The 22,871-nt window shown below is 34.9% G+C and overlaps 1 pseudogene; it reads right to left on the bottom strand.

The window, feature by feature from the left end:
- LOC102966543 overlaps positions 1 to 3,432 on the bottom strand; it is a 179,515-nt pseudogene extending 176,083 nt beyond the window's left edge.
- Positions 3,433 to 22,871: the final 19,439 nt, after the last annotated feature.

The raw sequence follows: 22,871 nt of genomic DNA on the forward strand, positions 1-22,871 counted from the left end.
AATATTCCGTTGTATGAATGCACCACACTTTGCTTCACCAGTTGAAGGAATTTGAGTTGTATTCATGATCAGGTCATTATGAATTAAGCTGCCATAAACGTTGTACAGAGATTTTTTATGAACATTTATCTTCATTTAATAGGATAACTAAGAGGAGAATTGCTAAGACACAAGGCAAGTGCATTTTAATTTAATTAATTAATTTATTTTTTTAATTTCTTTGTGTTTATTTATTTTTGAGAGAGTGAGAGACAGAGCACGAGCAGGGGAGGGTCAGAGAGAGAGGGAGACACAGAATCCGAAGCAGGCTCCAGGCTCCGAGGTGTCAGCACAAAGCTTGACACGGGGCTTGAACCCACGAATGGTGAGATCATGACCTGAGCTGAAGTCGGATGCTCAACCGATTGAGCGACCCAGGCGCCCCAAGTGCATTTTAGCTTTAATAAGAAACTTCTAAGGGTGCCTGGGTGGCTCAGTCCATTAAGCGCCGGACTCTTGGTTTCAGCCCAGGTTATGATCTCAGGGTTTGTGGATATGAGACCCCTGTCAGGTTCTGCACTGACACCATGAAGCCTGCTTGGGATTTTTTTCTCTCCCGCTCTCTCTGCCCCTGCCCTACTTGCTCACTCTGTGTCTCTCTCAAAATAAGTAAATAAACAAACAAACAAAAAAAAAACTTCTAAAGTGTTTTCCAAAGTGGCAGTAGCATTTTGCATTTCCAGATTAGTATTTGAGTTATAGTTTCTCTTCATTTTTGTTGCTATGGTTACCTTCTTTGCATGTTGTCTTACATGTTTCCTGGAGACTAGGCACCAGTGGAGGATTTTCTCAATTTCAGAGCTCCACTCGACATTTAACCATGTTAGATGGCTTTGCCCTATCCTTCAGGAATAAAATGATGTTGTTTGCAGTACTTGTGTAGTTCCTAGTGAAGGCAAGGGTGTTTCCTGATTATTCTACTCAGAGCTCAGTCTTAGGGATGCCCTTTGTTTCAGGTCCTCTGTGTTAGAGTTTTCTTAGATTCCTGCCCCTCCTTCCTATGGCAGCCAAACTCTGCTTTGTGTCTGCTCTTGATGTTGGGCAGTCATTTCCTACCTTTTCTCTTATCTTTCAAAATCTATTCTTGATAAATGTATAGGATCTTGGTCCCAAAATGATTACTTGACCATCTTCTAGGGTAGAACTTTTTCTTTTATGCTTATGTCAGTGGCATTCTTGATCTCATTGCCAGAAGTGGCAAGTTTCAAATCCTCTCTTGAGGCACCTTAAATTTTTGCTTTCAAAGAAAGTCCAAGGAACCATTTTATACCTGACCCCCATAGCCAATAATCACATGTCTCCTGACTTTATCACCCGGGGCTCTCCAACACTATATTCTCCAACACTATACCCATTTTTTTCTCATGAACTCCAGGTAGAGGGCCACTGAAAAAGAAGTTGCAAATGAGTGCAGACCCCCTTTGTGTCTAGCATCCTGTTTCTTTCAAACTGACATACTAGCGGATTATGATTTTGGCGGTCTGCACAAGCTTTAGTTAATTTCTCCTTATCTTGGATGGCAGGCAGCTCTTCTTCCTCTCATCTTGTACTACAGGTAAGATAGTTTATGTGTTTTATTCTCCTCAGAGGTTCTGTCCCTCTTTGAAACTCAGATTCCTCGGTTGACTCCTAATGTTAGCTCTCTTGGTGGGCTCAAAATAAGTTATGATCTGTAGTTTACACCCAATTTTCTTATTGGGTTGTGAGGTTCTTTAGAGTTTTCTTTATCTCAGAATAAAGCAAAACTTTTGTTAAAGACTTCAAAAGCCTGTGAAATGAGGAACTATATTTTGGGGGGATTGGAAAGCTGTATTGATTTAGGTGGACATCTTTGTGAGAAATGATATCCAATGTTCTTTTTACTTTTGAATATTGAAATTTTAAACATATAAAAATGTATAGCAGTACTAAGAAACAATCAAGTGTTTCCAATAATCACTAACACATGATCAATCATGTATATCTCTACCTCTCACCATGTTACCCATATACACACCAGACACTGTCATCTGTAGATTCCATGACGATGCAGCTAATATGTATTCTGATATCTCTCACTGGACATTTTGACCTCCCTGTACACTTCTCAAGACTGAGTCTTCATCCAGTAGAAAATGGTTACATAAAAGAATGGTAAATGAGGTAACAAGGATTCCCTTCATTCTCTTTGGACAACATACTTTCCACTTTCCCAGTTTCCCATTCAGGGAAAAGACCTTGTCTGCTGCTACTGCCGATACAAGAATGCAGTTTAGGACTGGCGCATTATATAAGGGACAGGCCCTAGAGAGGAAAAAAAACAAAAAACAAAAAACAAAAAACAGAGAACAAAAAATTGTCTGCATTTTCTCCACCCCACCAACCAGGTTCTCTTGACACTTTGTTTCCTCCTAAATATTATTGTTTCAATAATATATTTATTAATACTCAACTCTTCTAAATTTAAACTTTATTCTCCAGATCTGGTTATTTTAGCTACTACCTTTATATGCTTCCAAATCCCTTGCTTCCTTACAGTCAGTTAATAAACCATAACAATGGTAATGGTAATATCCTCCTTTCTACCTACATATTTTGACCCGGTTGTTAGCATAGACAACTTTTCAGGGTGCTTTAAAGAAAATCTGGGCACCTCATTTATTTAATAAAAAACATACTTTCTCACCTACTTAATGACGTTGCTCCAAGGAACTCCAAAAGAGTTTCCCTCTCTCTTTTACATTATGTATTTTTCATATTCTTGTGATCATTCCCTCCGTCAGAAAACTTTCTTTTATTCTTTCCTTCTTTAATCAACGAAAACAAAAAGAAAGAAGACTATATCTTTTGCGAGCTACTGACTTCTATTTTTAGTAGTACAAACTCCTCAAAAGAGTTGTTTATATGCACTGCCTCAGATGTCCCTCCCCGCATTCATTTTTAACCTACTTCTACCAGGATTTTGTCCATATTATTCAACAGACATTGCTCTTGTTCAAGTCAATAGTTATATCCACATTGGTAAATTTAGTGATTAGTTCTCAGTCCTCTCTTATCTAATGTATTTTTAGCTTTTGAAACAATTGATTTCTTTCTCTTCCTTAATATATTTTCTCTTATTGGTTTCCATTTGGGGCCTGCTTCAGTAGAATGAGGCCTGTGCAGTCATGCAGGCCCCTGAACTTAGAAGGATTCTGCCTTTAGCTTAATGTTCTGCTGTCTCTGTCTTGAAAATTTAAACAATTTTTTAACAAGGGCTCCACATTTTTATTTTGAGCTAGACCACACCTTAGGTCACCAGTCCTGCTTCCTGTACACTGCACACTGTTTTTCTCCTGCCTTTCTGATTGCTGTGTCTCTTATTTCACATTTTTCTTTCATTCCTGGATCTTTGTCTCCTCTATCCACAGTCATTTCCTTGATTATCTCATTTATTTCTATTAATATCACCTATTTGCTGACAATTTTAAAATGTATATTTCTAAATTAGGCAGATTACTGTGCCAATCTCCAGATGTGTATAACTGTCTATTCAACCTTTCAAGGTCAACATCTGAAATTGAAAGCATGGCCTTTCAGCTCCACCCTGCTCTAATCCACACACAGCCTTTCTCTTCTGAGTTGACAGAGACTCTAGCCTTCTAGTTGTTCATTTACTTACATCCTTTCACTTCCCACATTTTTGTCAGGGAATAATGTTGGGTTTACCTTCAAAGGGTATTTAGAACCCCTTTGGTCATTCCACATAAGGCAATCACTCTTGTCTGAGCTACCATGATTTTTCACTTGATTACTGCAGTAGTTTCCCAAAAGGTCCAAATCTTTCTCTTTTTGCTGTCCCACAGTCTTTTCTCAACAGAACAGTTAACTTCTTTATTATGTTAATCAGTTCAAATCACATATTATGACTTAAAAAGGCTTACAAGAGGGGCGCCTGAGGGGCGCCTGGGTGCCTCAGATGGTCCAGCATCTGACTTTGTCTCAGGTCATGATCTCATGGTTTGTGAGTTCAAGCCCCTCTTTGGGCTCTGTGCTGACAACTTGGAGCCTGGAGCCTATTTTGGATTTTGTGTCTCCCTCTCTCTCTGCCCCCCCTCATTCTCTCTCTCTCTCTCTCTCAAAAATAAACATTAAAAAAAAAGGCTGGGGGTACCTGGGTGGCTCAGTCAGTTAAGTGTCTGACTTTGGCTCAGGTCATGATCTCACAGTTCATGAGTTTGAGCCCTGCATTGAGCTCTGTGCTGAGCGCTCAGAGCCTGGAGCCTACTTCAGATTCTTTGACTCCCTCTCTCTGCCCTCCCTTCATTGCTCACATTTTGTTGTTGTCTCTCTCTCTCTTTCTCTCAAAAATAAACATTAAAAAAAAAAGGCTTACATGATTTGGTCTCCAATTATCTGTCTAGCATCATTTTCCCTGCTCTTTCTGAGACATACCAGTCATGTTCAAATTTCTGCCTCTTTGTTCTAGTGCTCTCCTCTTCCAGAAACACTTTCTTTTAGATATATACCTAGCTAATCTATTGCCACCTTTAAGAAATTGTTCATATTTCAACTTTGCAATGAGGAAATGACCACCTTATTTAAGACTTTATCTTGACCACCTTGCACTCCATTTTTCTCTTACTTTATTTTCTATTGTGTGTCTCTTTCTGTCTCTCTGTCTCTCTTTCCTTTTCATTCTCTGTTTTTCTGAAGTATTTCAAAGTAAGTTGCCAACATCACCTGTAGATATCAGCGTGAATTTCCTAAAAAGTAAAAGCATTCTACTACATAATCAGAATGCCATTATCATACTACAGAAAATTAACATTAGTGTTCTAATATCATCTGATAAGCAATCCATTTTAAAATGTCCTTTGCTTATTTATTTATATATTTATTTATAGTCACATGGGTTTTCAGTGGAGTGGGCTGAAGGGTGTCTTCCAAAAATTCACATGTAAGGACGAAGAATGTGGCCATATTTGGAAATAGGGTAATGTAATTAGTTAAAATGAGGTCATACTTGATTCATGTAAGCCCCAAATCAAGCAATTTGTGTCCATATAAGAAGATTAGAGGACATATGGAGATTTATACAAGGAAGAATATCATGTGACATGCAGGCAGAGATTGAAATGGTGCAGCTACAAGCCAAGAAACAACAAAGATTGATGGAAGTTTCCAGAACCTGAAAGAAGGAAGGAAGGATTTTTCCTTAGAACCTTCAGAGGGTGGATGGCACTGCTTACACCTTGATTTCAGACTTCACTAGAGAACTGTGAGAGAATACTTTCTGTTGTTCAAAACCATCTAGTCTCTGGTACTTTGTTATGGCAACCTTAGAAAACCAATACATCCATTATAAAGTAGATATTTTCAATCTAAAGAGGGCTATGTGAATTTTTTTTTATTGCAATACAGAAGGGACTACTTTCAAAATTTTGGCTTCCTTTATATGCTTTCATAATACAAACAAGAATCAGAATAAATTGTCTTGGGGCAGAAGGACAAAATTTACATAGGTTAATTGTAAACATTTTTGAATTTAGAAACAAACATACCTCTCTAAAAGTGTATTTATAGGTAGATGATTTTGCAAATGAAAGTATATGATAACAGATAATGTGTAATTTTCTGAGAAATGTAAATAATGGTACCCTTGAATATTAGCCATGAATAATAATTGGATCCTTTCATTTCATGGTTGGAAAACATTGAAGTTTAGAAAAGGTATGATAGTCTTCTCCAAGAGTATTAGTAGACAGAAAACTTGATATTTAGTACATGTTACTTTCATACCATTCTTAGATTTTGAAACAAAAACTTAAACTTTACCTCTCCTGCATCCTCCTTCCCTTGAAACATATCTATTGGAGTTAACCTGTGCGAGATCAACTGTGTAAGAGTGAGGAAAGGGCCAAGCAAAGCATCAGTTTTCTTGTGGTGAAGAAACATGTAAAGAAGGAGCCAAGTGGGGTACCAACTGGAACTAAGTCAGGGCCAGATAGGGAGGTGACAGATAGTATCAGCACTTGGCACAGAGTTAGGGTCAATTAAGAAGTTGACAAATAAAGCATCAGTTGTTTCTAGGTCATGGCAAAAAGAGCCACTGATGTGACTACAGAAGAGTGGCCAGAGAGATACACTGGCTCTGGCTTTCAAATTGGAGAAAGGAATCCACAATTAAGGGCTCTACATCATCTCTAGAAGTTGGAAAAGGCAAAACAAAAACGAAACAAAGGAACGACTACAGCAACAAACTCACGGTTCTCTTCTAGAGTCTCCAGAAAGGAACATAGCTCTGTTGTTGCCTTGATTTTAGCCCAGTGAGACTTATGTTGGGCTTCTAACTTCTAGAACAGCAAGATAATACATTTGTGTTGTTTTAAGTCACTAAGTTTGAGATAATTTGTTACAAAAACAATAGAAAGCTAATAGAAAAACCAAGTTCCTGACTAGTAGGAAAGCTACAAGCATGAAAAAGGAAGAATTTAGAATAAATTATGTGTGTTAGATTGGAATTGGAAGTAATGGAGTGAACTGTCATACATTCAAGACATGGATATAAATATAGCTATGGATTGATAGAGGTATCAATGTGTGTTTTGTGTTTGCATGTGTATATATGCACATACAGATAGATTTGTATACATGCATACATGTGTATGCCATGCATCTGTGTGTTGTGTATATGGGTGTTTTCATTTCTTATCTCAGTTCATTGACAGGGCCTGAGAGTAGCAATATCCAATTAGCAATAAGCATACTTTCTATCCAGATCTTGTCTTCTAAATATCATTTTTTACTTAAAAGAACCAGAGCTTCTAAGAAATACGACTAATTCCAGGACTGGGTAAAGAAAGTATTAGATAAATCTGGAAAATCTTGTGCCAGAAAGTAATAGAATGCCAAAAGAAGGATGAGGTCTTATCAAAAGACCTAAATTCCAACGTAAAGAGGCTCACAGTAGCCAAACACTTTGTGCATCAAAATAGAGTACAAAATTATAATATAATGAATAATATATGAGTTCACAATGATAGAAAGAAAAGAAAAATGGGAAGAAGAGCAAGTTCTACCTTGCAGTATTAAGACAACTAAAGAAGTAGAAGAGATGACAAAATTAGAAAATAATCTTTTGGAGAATATCACACTATTGTCTAGATAAGATTTTTATCACAGGATGCTAAAAATGTAATAGTTTAATGAGGGAACATTGTATTTTCACATTATCAAAGTACCTCTACAATTTTTTTAGTATTTACAGCACGGAATATGGAAGCTTTACAATGGAGAAAGGCAGCACCTCTACCAGCTGATCGTAGTTAACGTTTTCCAGCAGTGACATAAATCAACATCATGTTGATTTGATTGCTATAGAATGCACAAAGAGCACAGGATTGCATTGGCTGTATTTATGCTAAAAATATATAACTGGCATCCTTTTCTTTATATATATAACCTGAATCTAATCATGAGGCAGCATTAGATAAACCCAAATAGAGGAGTAGTCTACAAGATAACAGATCTATAATTTTATTGAAAAAATTAGAATTCTGAAAGGTAAGATTGAATTTTAGGATTTTAAAAGACTGAGAAATAGCTTTAGATTGATTGATTCAAGAGATGGAGTGAACAAATGATACGCCTGACTATGTATTGGATTCATTTTCTGTAAAGATGTATTTACCAATGTCAATTTTCTTGTTTTACAGACACAATAGAGGAGAATATACTTCTTTTAGGGAATAAACATTTAGTTATTTAGTTATAATGAGAAATCATATCTGCATATACACAAATATATGAGAGCAAAGAATGATGTAGTATTGATAAAATATTAACAAATGGAGAATTTAGATAAAGAATAAAGTGTATTTAAGTTTCTTTGTATTGTTTTTGTAACTTTTTAGTCATATGAATATTTTTTCAAAATTAACAGTGAAAGAAAACAAATAGCAAATAGCCACCATGAATAATTTCACTCTCAGAGCTATTCTGTTGGTAGAGTTGTTTTCATCAACTGTATACCATATTAGTAAACATAGGGTTTTATTCCCCTGTGTTCATAAGAATTTTTCCAGGCTATGATTATATGTGCCCATAATAAATACTTCATGATATTCCATTCATCTAATAACATCTTTGAAAATTATGAGCATTTAAGTTCTTAAAATTTTATTGCATCTACATCTATTTTTGTTAAGCTACCACCCATTTTGATAGATGTTTCATAGATCAGATACATTCCCAGATGAACATCAGAACTGGCCATCAAAAAAGATTGATTCATATAGATAACAAATGCAGTCTTGGGGGAAAAAAAGGTGCTAGAGTAAGAACAGTAACACCAAATCAGTGATCACTCAGTAATGGTTCCACCAAAGACTAGGACACATGTTAAATCTTTGATTTCATTACTATCTTTTAATAAACTTTATTGACAAGCACTTGCATTGTATAAGTAAATTAACAATTATGAAAGGTTTCAAAAAACTTCCCCTTTTAATGATGCATAACTATGAAACTTAGCAACAAATTATTTTTTTGCAAAACATTTTCGTGTCTGCTCCTGAGCACTATTTATCAATGTTGATAGATGATAGACAGATGATAGATAGAAAGAAAGAAAGGAGATAAATGAAATCCTTGGCTATTCAATATTTATTACATTAAAAATTGAGAGATTATTATGTTGCAGATAATATAAACATGATAAACTAAAATAGATATGTTGTTTTTGCTTATCTTCTTTACAAATTTACTCCATAAGAGCTTTTAATTATGGCAAATACTGGGGCTCTTGAGTGGCTTAGTTAGTTGAGTGTCCGACCTTAGCTCCTAGGTGATGGTTCGGTTGGTGAATCCGAGCCTTGCGCTGGACTCTGTACAGCTCAGGGCCTGGAGCCTGTCAGATTCTGTCTCTGTCTCTCTGTCCCTCCACCACTTCTGATCTCTCTCTCTCTCTCAAAAATAAACATACATTAAAAATTTTTAAAAATTAAAAAAATAACTATGGCAACTATTAATCTAGTATGTGATTTATGAGTGGCACTACTCATAAATTTTATTCACAATGCTTATTTTAAAAACAGAAACAATTAAATCTTTTGAACTGACCACCATTTATTCAGTTATATCTGAAATAAGTTTACATGTTTTTTTCTTTTATTATTTTATTCTTTCAATTGATTTTTTAAACCCTTTGTTGAAGCTTTTGTCAGAAAATGCACAAATCCTTAGTGTACAGCTGACTGGATTTTTCAGGAGTGAACACACACACCCACCTAACAGCACTCAGGTCAAGATACAGAACATTACTAGCAGCCCTGAAATTCCCTTTGTGCACTACCACACAGGCCCCTGTCTCCTGACAATTGCCACTATTCTGGCTTGTTCTATCATACATTCATTTTGTCTGTTCTTGAACTTTATCAAGTGAAATCATACAGTATATACTTTTTTTGTGTCTGGCTTCTTTTGCTCCACATCGTGTCGTAAAATCAAGTGTATATATTTTATAAATTATGTTTGGATAGATTTTAAAAAGGATTTTAAAAATAGAAGGAATTTGGAAAAACCAACCTGATATTCAAAGAATATCGAAGGAAATAAACCTAAATTATTATATTTATTTTTAAACAGAAGTCAACTTGGGTAATGAGAAAATCAAAAGCTTTAGGATATTTATAGTTATAATATTTGAATGTGTATTTTTCACCTCTGGGTAGTATTAGGAAATTCCTCCCACCTTCACAGCAAAGTCCATGTACACTAATTAAATGCAAAAATTCCCTATAACTGAGTATTTTTAGAAAACTAAGGTTTTCTGAAGAAAATTTAAGATAGGTTAATTGACTACCTGGGATGAATTAAAGACCTTTATATTTTTTTCCTTAAAAAGGGGGGATGGGGCATTGGACTCTGGTGCACATTTGTCCTTAAAGAAATATAGCATGGCATTTGGCTGGTCTCCAAACCATTAGACTTCCACTTGTTTCCCATCCACTGGAGGTGGGTTTGAAGAAAGACTAGAGTACCACTGAGAAAACAAAATATAAACACCTAGGAAAAAATTAGGAACACATTGCTCTATCACATGAGTGAAAAACCATCAAAGAATTGAGTCACAATCTCTAATTTATCTTTTGGAATTGTTTCTCTAAATGATATATAATTGTCTAATAATTAAAAGAAAGTCCTGAAAATGACACCTGAAAAACTTAGAATTTAGTGTATGCTGTGAAATCATAGTTTTTATATAGCTCATGTACACACATATACATACACATGCACACACACTCACACACACACAATTTTTAAGAAAATGAATAATACACAAGAGATCACTTAACAGTGGAATTTGCATACTAAGGGGAATAAGTAAAGGAGCAGATGAACTAACAAAAATATAAAACTTATACGGGAAGTTTCTTTGTGGATTTTTTTCTTCCTTTGTTTTTATCATCACAGTTTGGAGTTACTGCAAATGTTTCCAAAGATATTTATGAATTGTAACAATTATCAACTCCTAGAATTTATATGTATATATGTATACATAATCATATACATACTCATATATATATGTATATATATGTATATGTATGTATGTATTTTTTGAAGGCAAGAAAATATGTAAAGAATGATGTTTCTTTTTGTTTATTTTAGTGTAGATTTTGCATACACACACACACACATCCACATAGCTACTGGTTCAGAAAAACTTTACAATATTTCCTACATGATATTTCCAGTTTTGTATAAACACAATCATAAAATGAGATTGGTAGTGGAGTATTAGGGCATTAAAAAGTTTGCCAAAGTGTTACACTACCCTTAACTAATACCATTTAGTTTTTTTTTCTCCTCTGCTTTAACTGTGGAAGTTCCAAAAATTTGTGATGTAGAAATTATTATTATTATTATTATTATTATTATTATTAGAGAGAGAGAGAGCACGTGGTGAAGGGGCAGAGGGAGAGGGAGAGAGAATCTTAAGTCCTGATATGGGGTGAGCTCACAAATATGAGATCATGACCTGAGCCAAATCAGGAGTCCGATGTTTAACCAACTGAACCATCCAGGCGCCCTGCAATGTAGAAATTCTTAAGAATTATGCACTCCTATCTTCCATTCTTTTCTGCTCTTCTTTATCAAAAGGAAAACACCTCTCTTTTTCTGAGACACAATTTATGATCTCAGTTCCACCTCTGAAATGATCTTTCAAGTACATGTTCTTCAATTATGTTTAAAAAAATTTTTTTTTACCTTTATTTATTTTTGATAGACAGAGAGAGACAGAGCACAAGTGGGGGAGGGGCAGAAAGAGAAGGAGACACAGAATCTGAAGCAGGCTCCAGGCTCGGAGCTGTCAGCACAGAGCCTGAGGCGGGGCTCGAACTCACAAACTGTGAGATCATGACCTGAGCCGAAGTCAGACACTTAACCAACTGAGCCACCCAGGCGCCCCATCTTCAATTATGTTTTAATGTCTCCCAATTTTATTTGCTAATTTTCTTTTCTAAAAAACATTGGTAGCTTCCTTATTACTATATTCTGTTGAAGCTGTTGATGACACTGCATTGTTGCATCAATAGGCATCTCTACAATTTCAAGTTCTACAACTTTGAAACGGGGTTCCTAGTGCCAGGTATCCATCCTCCTACCTGTCTTTTATGTCTTCAGCTATTTATTTTATTACCCAAAATGATTGATCCACATCTTTATTTGCTCTATGTAGGTGGCATTATTAGATAATTGAGGGGAAAATCATGAGACATCAGTCTTAATTTTTCTCATCTGAATGCACATCCTTCCTATTAAACCATTTACCTAACACTTATCCTTATTCCTTTTCCTAAGTAAAATGAGTGACCCTACTCGCTTGTTTGTCAGTCTCTAAGCATACTCCTTTCTATTCTTTTTTAAAAATACAAAATAACACAACAACCAAAACAATCACAAATGCATATATGCCACACTCACCCCACAATCCATTATATTGCTTTTCTCCCCGTTTCAACCAAATTTCTTAAAGAGGCAATTACTTTCCTGATCTGTATATCCTCACTCTCCTTTCAATATACGATTGCCTTAACGATTGTATAGTTTATTATGATTCCAAACAATTCACTGACCCCATGTAAACGAATTACTCATCCCCATTTATTTGTAAGTTATTGCTGTGCGCAATTATGATCAATAAAACTCCTCTAACTCATGGACTAGTATCAGATTTAGAAATATGACTAGCTTTCATTAATGGAAATGAGCACAAATGATCAATTGTTTGTCCCTGGTTACACCTTTTTGCTTTTATCTGTGTTGCAAGAACTGTAGGTCAAGACAGAGGCTAACCTTTCATCAGGAAGACACATGCTGAGCCATAGCCTATACTAGCCAACATGTAACAAAACAAGGAATAAAATTTTGTTCTTGTAAGCAAGCTGGCTTTGTTTTGTTGTCATTTTACCACAGCATACTCTGTAAAAATTTAATGATATATAAAATATACTAGAAGGCACAATTTTGGAGATCAGAAAAATGGTGAAATTGTTATGCAATGGGGAAACATTTGATACACTGTCAAAAGCAATAATGTGGAAGAAAGTCATACATCAAATGAACTTGTGGATTTAATGCTTTGGTGACATAGGCTGCATTTGACAAGGTACTACAAGAAAGAAATGAGCTGAAAAATGATTGGCCAGTCACCAAACAAAAATGAAAAGAGAACAGGAGGAATTCTGGAACTTTCAGGATTAAAGGATAAAATTTTTACTAATAACCAATCAGCTAAAGATAATATATAGTGTCAGTGGTTGCTGAATAAACAGGAATAGTCCAAGTCTAAAGTCTAATCATGAAGTCCTTTGTTAAATCTCTGATTTGATTTAGTTGGCTCCAGACTAGTGTTTTAACCAAGACAAAGGCTTGGAGAAATGAGACTAAAGTTGTTGCCCCTCCAAAGAAAACTGATAAGCTCCAGTGACTTGCAAATGAATTGGGCAGGGTGGGTTGGGGGGGTGGAGAGAAGCAACAACAACAACATAAAGCATGTCTGCAAGAAAATTTTATGAACTATTGGTAAAAGGAGCAAAATGTAGCTTTTATGTGTTGAATTGTATCTCCCAAAAAGAGAAACTGAAATTTTTATTCCTGGTGCCCCAGAATGTGACCATATTTTGAAATGGGTTTATTGAAAATATAGTCAGTTAAAATGAGGTCATACTGGAGTAGAACGAACCCTTAATTCAGTATAAACTGTATGCTCGCAAGAAGAGAGAATTTTGGACACACAGACACCAAGGCAATACAACTATGTGCAGATGGGGGGCATAGATTGGAGTTAGGCTGCCACAAACTAAAAAATATATGGGTTTACTGGAACCTGATGGGACAAGGATGGATCCTCCCCTAGAACCTTCAGAGCGAGTATGCCCTGCCAACACATTAACTTCAGGCTTCTAACATCCACAACTGGAGAATAAATTTTTGTTGTTTTAAATACCTCGTTTATCATTCCACAATGCCTTCATTACCCTGATACCAAAATCAAATAAAGATGCTATGGAAAAAGAAAACTAGGCCAATATCTTTGGTGAACATAGATACAAAAATCCTCAACAAAGTATTTGCAAACTGAATCCAACACATTAGAAAAATCACTCACGACAATTAAGTGGGATTTATTCTTGGGATGCAGGGGTGGTTTAATATTCACAGGTCAATCAGTGTGATACATTACATTAATAAGAGAAAGGATAAACACCATATGATCATTTCAATAGAAGCAAAAATAGCATTCAACAAAGTACAACATCCATTTATGAAAAAAACCTTAACAAAATAGGTTCAGAGGCAATATACTTTAACATAATAAAGGCTATATATTAAAATCTTACAAGTAACATAATACTCAAAGGTGAAAAACTGAGAGCTTTTCCCCTAAGATCAAGAACAAGACAAGGATGTCCACTCTTACCACTTGATTCTCTTCAACATAGTACTGGAAATCCTAGCCACAGCAATCAGACAAGAAAGAGACATAAAAGGCATCCAAATTGGTAAGAAGTAAAACTTTTAATATTTGCAAATGACATTATACAATATATAGAAACCCTAAAGACTCTACCAAGAAACTACTAGAACTGATAAATGAATTCAGTAAGTTCACAGGACACAAAATCAATGTACAGAAATCCATTGTATTCCTATGCACTAGTAAGGAAGCAACAGAAAGAGACATCAAGAAAATAATCCCATTTACAACTGCACCGAAAATAATAAAATACCTAGGAATAAATTTAACCAAGAAGGTGAAAGACCTGTACTCTGAACAAACTATAAAACATTGAGGAAAGAAATTGAAGATAACACAAACAAGTCAAAAATATTCCATTTTCATGGATTGGAAGAACAAATATTGTTAAAATGTCCATACTACCCAAAGCAATCTACAGCTTTAATGCAATTCCCATCAAAAACCAACAGCATTTTTCACACAACTAGAACAAATAATCCTAAAATGTGTATGGAACACAAAAATTTGTATGGAACACCAATAGCATTTTTCACAGAACTAGAACAAATAATCCTAAAATTTGTATGGAACATAAATTTGTATGCATGTGCCTTCCCCACATATCCAAAACAATCTTGAAAAAGAAAACAAAACTGGAGGTATCATGATTCCAGATTCCAAGTTACACTATAAAGCTATAATAATTTTAAAGTATGGCATTGGTACAAAAATAGATACATAGGTCCATGGAACAGGATAGAAAGCGTAGAAACAAACTCATGATTATATGGTCAATTAATCTCTGAGAAAGAGGCAAGAATATGCAATGGGAAAAAGACAATCTCTACAATAAATGGTGTTGGGAAACTGGACAGCTACACACAAAAGCATGAAATTGGATCACTCTTTCACACTATACACAAAAATAAACTGGAAATGGATTAAGGACATAAATGTGAAACAGGAAATCCTAAAAATCCTAGAAGAGAGCACAGTCAGTAATTACTCTGACATCAGCCATAGCAACATTTTTCTGGATAATGTGTCCTGGGGCAAGGCAAAGAGAAGCAAAAATAAACTATTGGGACTGCATTAACGTAAAAAGCTTCTGCACAACAAAGAAAACTATCAACAAAACAAAAATACAACCTACTGAATGGAGAAGACATTCACAAATAACACATGTAATAACAGGTTTGTATCCAAAATATATAAAGAACTTATAAAACTCAACACCCCAAAACCAAATAATCCAATTAAAAAATGGGCACAAGACATCAATAGACATATCTCCATAGAAGACATACAGATGACCAACAGACACATGAAGTGATGCTCAGCATCACTCATCGTCAGGGAAATAGAAATCAAAACCACAATGAGATGTCGCCTCACACCTGTCAGAATGGCTGAAATCAAAAACATCAGAAACAATACGTGTTGGCAAGAATGTGGTGAAAAGAGAAAGGAATCCTCATGCATTGTAGGTGAGAATGCAAATTGGTGCAGTCACTATGGAAAACAGTACGGAGGTTCCTCAAAGTTAAAAATAGAACTACCTTAGGATCCAGTAATTGCACTACTGGGTATTTACCCAAAGAACAAAAGCACTAATTTGAAAAGGTATATGCACCTCTATGTTTATTGCAGCATCATTTACAATAGCCAAACTATGGAAGCAGCCCAAGTGTCCATCTGTAGATGAATGGATAAAGAAGAAGTGGTATGTATATATAAGGGAATATTATTAAGCCATAATACGAATGAAGTTTTGCCAATTCCAACAACATAGGTTGAGCTAGAGAGTATAATGCTAAATAAAACGAATCTAAGAAAGACAAATACCATATGATTTCATTGAGATGTGGAATTAAAGAAACGAAACAAATGAACAAAGGGTAAAAATAGACAAACCAAGGGGCACCTGAGTGACTCAGTCAGTTAAGCGTCACTCTTGATTTTGGCTCAGGTCATGATCTCATGGGTTGGTGAGTTCGATCCCTGCATTGGGCTCTGCACTGGCAGCATGGAGTCTGCTTGGAATTCTCTCTCTCTCTGTGCCTCCCCCACCCTCTCTCAAAATAAATAAATAGACTTTGAAAAAATTAAAAAAAGAAGAAACAGACCCTTAACTATACAGAACAAATTGATGGTTACAAGAGGGAAGGTGAGTGGAGGGATAAGTGAAACAGGTGAAGGGGACTAAGAATACACTTAACCTGATGAGCCCTGAGGAATGTATAGAATTGTTGAATCACTATATTGTACACCTGAAAGCAATATAACACTGTGTGTTAACTATGCTGGAATTAAAATTAAAAAAAAAAAAACTTAAAAGAAGTTGGCAAAAAATAAGCTAAATTAAAATTTAAAAAAATCTAGTTTATGTTCTTTGTCATGGCAACCCTAAGAAACAAATACATTAGCAAAATCTGAATAATACAGTGACCCTCAACAGTGTCCAGCCCAGACTACTCTCCCAAATGTCCCAAATTTCAGTATTAAATATCCAAAACACTATATTTTAAATACTTGGCCCTTCAAACCAAATATATACTGTATGCAAAACACATCATGTTCCCTCTAAAAACCCTTCATCATCTATATGCTTTTCCCTTAGTTGGTGGCAATACCGTCCAGTGATCATGCAAACCAAAAGTCTGGGATTAATTCCTAGCTCCTCTCCCCACTTTTTCTCTCACATATCATTCACTTTTTATATTACCTCTTAAAATTGTCCTAAATCTGTCACTGCCAAGTCTACTGTGGTTCCTAGGCTTATCCTCTCACACATGGGCAGTTAACTTGATGTATTAGATCATTCTACTCTTTTCTCTTTGCCACCATTCCCACACTCTAATCCTCAGAGAGTTTATTCTCATTTTCTTTTAAAGTCTCCTTTTCTGTTGCTTGTCATATTAAATTCAGTAATCCTTAGGTTTTTTTCTTCAACCCTATTATTTTATTACCACACACATGATTACTGGGTGATTTTACTTACTCCCTCAGTAACTATCATATTTTGTTCTCTTACTACCTGCTGTTTGATACTCTGGAACCAAATAGACTCAGATAATAAAGGATCCTTTACTATTCAAACTTGCTATACAAGATCTTGCTATTTAATCTCTCTCAAGAGAAAGTCAGGAATTGTTATTCAGATAGCTAACTTGACAGTGTTCAGGTACACATTATTTCCTGAGCTCAAAACCACATTTTCAGCTGCTTCTGTGATCTCTCCACGTGAATGGCCACAGGCACCTTCGGTTCCATATATTCTAAAATGGACTCCTCTCCCCCCTCCCCATTTTCTATTTGCTTATTTCTATCTCCCCTCATCCCAAATAATATTTTTAATTAATGAACTTTTAACCATCCCATTAGTAAGGTTTGAAGCCTTTGAATTATTCTTTACTTCTTCTCCACAGCTCACTATTAGGCTCTCTACCAAGTCTTTCATATATATATATATATATATATATATATATATATATACACACACACACACACACACACACACACACACACATATATATATGTAGTTTTTTTAATAGTCCTGAACTTGTCTCTTTTCACCATTCCTAGTGTCAGTTCAGTTAGGTTCCTGAACGTTCTTTCATCTATATCCCTCAGATTCCAAATTTCTTAACTTAGCCTGAAGGAACCTTAATTATCTGGCACTAACCTAACCTTCTAGTATCATCTTCAAGCACTTTATACCATATCCATTCAAAAAAATTTTTTCCCTTGGTACTGGTTATTTATATTCTCTCTCTCATTTTTTAAAAAGGCCTGTTGACAGTGATTTATCAATTAATTATTATTCTCAATGCATTAAATTTTGGTGTGGTTGAATCTTTTATGATGTTTTCATTGTATTAATTTCTGCTTTTTAATATTTTTACCGTATTATTTAACTAGTTTTTTTACTGCTGTCTTGAAATGAATGCATAGTTCATTGAATTCCATTATGTAGTCTTTTCTAATGCAAGCATTTAGGGCTACAGTTTTGCCTCTAAAAATGGCCAGTTGTTTTGATACCATTAGTTTCAATATCATGCAATTCAAGATATTTTATAATTTTTATTATAATTTTTATTATAATTTTCTTGCTTGTCTATCATGTAATATATTTTTCCATTTATCTTTTTATGATAATAATTTCTTGCTAAATAATACTATGTTCATAAAAATACTCTATGACTTTAGTGTTTTGAAATTTTTTGAAACTTATTTTATGGTATATGATATGTTCAGTTTTTGTAATTGTTTAATGTGTGCTTTAAAAGACCATATTCTACAACTTTAAGTATTTTGCATGTATTAATTAGGTCAAATACCTAATTGTATTTCCTAATCATACATTTTTTTGTGTGTCTTCTTTTTTCTCTGTGTGAGCCATCAGTTACTGAGAGAAGTGTTAAAAATCTTTCACAATGGTGGTGTATTTGTCATTTTGTCCCTGAAGATCTTTCAAGTACTTTGTTTTATATGTTAGAGGTTATGTGATTAGGTACACACCAATTTTGAACTGTTATGTTTCTAATGAATTTCAGCTCTGTCATTACATATCTGCCATTGTCCCCTAAGCATGCTTATTTTTTTTACAGTCTATATAGGTTTTTTTTTCTTTTTTCTGAGATCAGAGCTAAAACAGCTTTCCTTTGGTTATATTTTGCAAAATACATATTTTTTTCATTTGTAGATTTTATATATGTACTTATGAGCAACATGCAATTGTATTTTTGTTTTATAGTTGTAACATTTGACAACTTAAATTTAAAAACTTCTGATATAATTTGATTTTAATCTACTACCTTACTTTTCCTTCCTTATTGTCTTTGTTCTGTTTCTTGTTCTTTCCTTTTGTGGTAGGCAGAATTCTGATGGTCTACAAGATTTCCACTCTTTAATGTATGTACCCCGTATAATCCCCTCCTTTTTAGTGTGGGGCAGACTAGTGAATATGATGAGATAATCACTACATGATGAGATTACTATCAAGTTGATTTTGAGTTAGCCAAAAGGGAAATTGTCTTGGGTGGACCTACCCCAATTAGACAAGATTTAAAAGAAGGTGATGCATCACAGAGATGTTCTTCTGCTGGCCTTTAATGGAGAAAACTGCCACATGATAGAGAGAGCCCCAGGGCAAGGATCTAGGAATAGCCTTTAGAAGTGGGTGATCCCCAACCAAGTAGCAGTAAGAAAACTGTAATGTTAGTCATATGGCCAAAATGAAATTAATTTTCCAACAACCTAATGGAGCATAGAAAAAGATCTTTTTCTGGAATGAGTTCCCAGATGAATATGCATCTGGCCAATGGCTTGATTTCAGCTTTGTGAGACTCTAAGTAGAGGACCCAGCTAAAACATGTCTAACTTCTGAACTTTGAAAATTTGGATAATAAAATTGTGTTGTTTTAAACTGCTAAGTTTATGCTAACATGTTATGTAGCAATAGAAAACAAGTATATCTCTCTTGCCTCCTTTTGGATTGACTAGTTTTCACTTTTATTTATTCATTTTTTCTATACTGTTGGCTTCATAGTTATAATTTAACATACTTTTACTACCTACCTTTGAATTATACCGTGCATTCCTGGTGTATCAATAATATTAATTCAAGTTTGCAGTACCCTCATATTCAATTCAGGATTTTAGAATACATAATATATATCCTCCCTCCTAAGACACATTTTTGTGAATTTCAGTCATATTTATTTATGCCAAAGAAAGTGTTACTATTTTATACTATTAATATTTATATAGATTTTGCCTCACATTTTCATCTTAATTTTCACTCTTTTCATTCCTTCCTGCTATATCTACAAGCTTCCATCTCAGACCAGCATCTTTTGTCTCAAGAATATTCTTTAGTGTTTTATTTAGTTCAGTCCTGCATGTGACAAAATCTTTCAATTGTTTTTTTTTTTCAAAAATGTCTTTATTTCAAACTTATCTTTGAGGATATGTTTGATAGATATAAAATGCCAGTTTGGCCAAAATTTCCAACACTCCATTTCTTGATCTTTAACCTCATGAATCTGACAAAAATTCTCCTCAAATTCACAACCTTCTCTTAATGGATTGCCAAATTCTATTAGGGGAAGACAATTCCAAATAATAACTTCATTTCTCTAAATTTTTCTTTTTTGGAACTTTTCTTAGATCACTGCCACTTAGCTTAATCATCAATAAAATTGCTTTACGTATATATTTTTGGATTTTCTAGATGTTCTCAGGGGAAAGGATTAGCTCAAATTATTCAAACATCATTACATAACCAAAAAGACAGCCTTCAAACATTAAAAACCTTTGTTAAACAGGAATATCTAACCATGTAACATCAAAGTTCTGATATCCTGCCTCGTTAGCTAAAAAGGGGATTATTGTGTAAAAAGTCTTGGGGCCCCTGGGTGGCTATGTCAGTTAAGTTTCCAACTCTTGGTTTCAGCTCAGGTCATGATCTCATATTTCATGTGCTCGAGCCCCATGTTGGGCTGTGTGCTGATGGTGTGGAACCTGCTTGGGTTTCTCTCTCTCTCCCTCTCTCTCTGCCCCTCCCCTTCTCTCTTTCTCTCAAAATAAACAAATAAACTTAAATTTTTTTTAAATAAAAATAAGTAAATAAACTTAAAAATTTATCTAAGAAGGCTTTTGTAAATTGGATCTAACTCATTTGTCATTTCCCCATTGTATTTATAATTATACTGTAATGTTAACTCAATAGTACTTGGGTATTCTGAATATTTGTTTTGTGTATATATATATATATATATATATATATATATATGTATATATATATATATATATAGTTTATTTAATCTTTCCTCCAGGAACTCCCTTTACCATTACCTTTTTTATAATTACTTACACTGTATAGTTGATTACAATATTATAAAATTCCTTCAACATCTTTATAGTTAATAAGGTTAATCTACTTTGAAAACTAAAAACATTGGATAAATGTTATTTGTATTTTGTGTGTTTTCATGTAGGCTGTGAGGCACATTTCAAAATAGGGTATTAACAGAGCTTTGTTTTGAGAATATTTACTTCTTTCTACCTCATTTCAGTACACATAAAAACATTATTAGTTTTGTTTTTCAGCTTACCTTGATGTACTTAGTACTTCTTTCCACGTCCATTCAACCTCATCTACTCAAAGCCATCTTTTTTAAAAAAAAAATTTTAACTTTTATTTATTTTTGAGATACAGAGAGAGAAAGAGCACAAGCAGGGCAAGGGGCATAGACAGAGGGAGACACAGCATCTGAAGCAGGCTCCAAGCTCTGAGCTGTCAACACAGAGCCCACTGCGGGGCTCACACCCATGAACCTGCAAGATCATGACCTGAGCCAAAGTCAGATGTTTATCTGACTGAGCTACCCAGGCATCCCTTGAAGCCATCTTTTAAAGGCTGCCTCAACCTACTGCTTAATCTGTTTAGAAATTAGTCTAGCACGGGGCATCTGGTTTGCTCAGTTGGTTAAGCGTCTGACTCTTGATTTTGGCTCAGGTCATGATCTCATGGTTTGTGAGATAGAGCTCTGCTCTGACAGTGTAGAAGTTACTTGGGATTCTCTCTCTCTCCCTCTCTTTCTGTGCTCTCCCCCCATTCATGCGCACTTGCTCTCATTCTCTCTCTCAAAATAATAAATACACATTTTTTAAAAAGAAAAAAAAAATGGGGTGCCTGGGTGGCTCATTCGGTTAAGCATCCAACTTCAGCTCAGGTCATGATCTCATCGTCCGTGAGTTCGGGCCCCATGTCCGGCTCTGTGCTGACAGCTCAGAGCCTGGAGCCTGTTTCAGATTCTGTGTCTCCCTCTCTCTCTGACCCTCCCCCGTTCATTCTCTGTCTCTCTCTGTCTCAAAAATAAATAAACGTTAAAAAAATTTAAAAAAAAGAAAAAAAAAAGAAATTAGTCTAGTGACCAAAAACCGTATATCTAATGTTTTCTATTTGCTGTGATGCCCACTGATACTCTTTTTCTAAATACCCCACCACACATAGATGCCTCCCATTATCCATCACGTCAGGTGCAGCATACACTTCTATAGCTGTCTTGGGTATTTTTCTAGTTCACATGAGGCATGAGTTATACTCCCTTACCAGAGATTTTGTGCCTTATATTTTAGTTAGTCCTCAGTCCTGTCAACTATAGCTTACTTCCTCCACCTTAGCCACTGGTGGGACTCTTGCTATCAATGCACTTAATAACCAGAGTCATGCCGCTTCTGACTTGGTATGTTACCACGACTCCTATTGGCAGTCCCCTAATAAATAGTTCAATTAACTGGAGAAAGTGAGTCAACCTTTCTAGGTCCTTGTTTCTTCATTGCTACAAGTGAGAGAAAAAGAATACCTAATTCATAGCATTGATGGAAATTCTAAATAATATACAACATGAAACAATTAATAACAGTGCTGAGACCTAATGATTATTCATGCATTTATCATTGCCGTATTATCTTGGGTTCATCTGGTTTTTTTCTTTCTAATTTTGCATAGGGTTTTCATGTCTAGCGTGAAATCATCGGTGGGATATATTTTGTGCTCTAAAAATCTTAACTACTTCCAAAATATATTAATTGTTCATATGGTAGAGGGAAATATTCCAAAACCCACTTGCCACCTGGTTCTATCATTTTCTCTCAAAAATACATTTTTAGATATTGTGGGTAACGTTGTTATTCTGAGGTTTGTTTGTTTGTAACTTAGGCCAAATGGCAGAGGAATGAGAAGAAAAGGCATTAACAAGAAACAAGTTACAACATATGTCCATAAGATTTTTAAACAGTATGTTCTCATGTTTACCACTCTTAGAAATATAAATCTTAT

Source organism: Panthera tigris, chromosome A1 (genome assembly GCF_018350195.1).
Source record: "Panthera tigris isolate Pti1 chromosome A1, P.tigris_Pti1_mat1.1, whole genome shotgun sequence".
Taxonomy (NCBI): domain Eukaryota; kingdom Metazoa; phylum Chordata; class Mammalia; order Carnivora; family Felidae; genus Panthera; species Panthera tigris.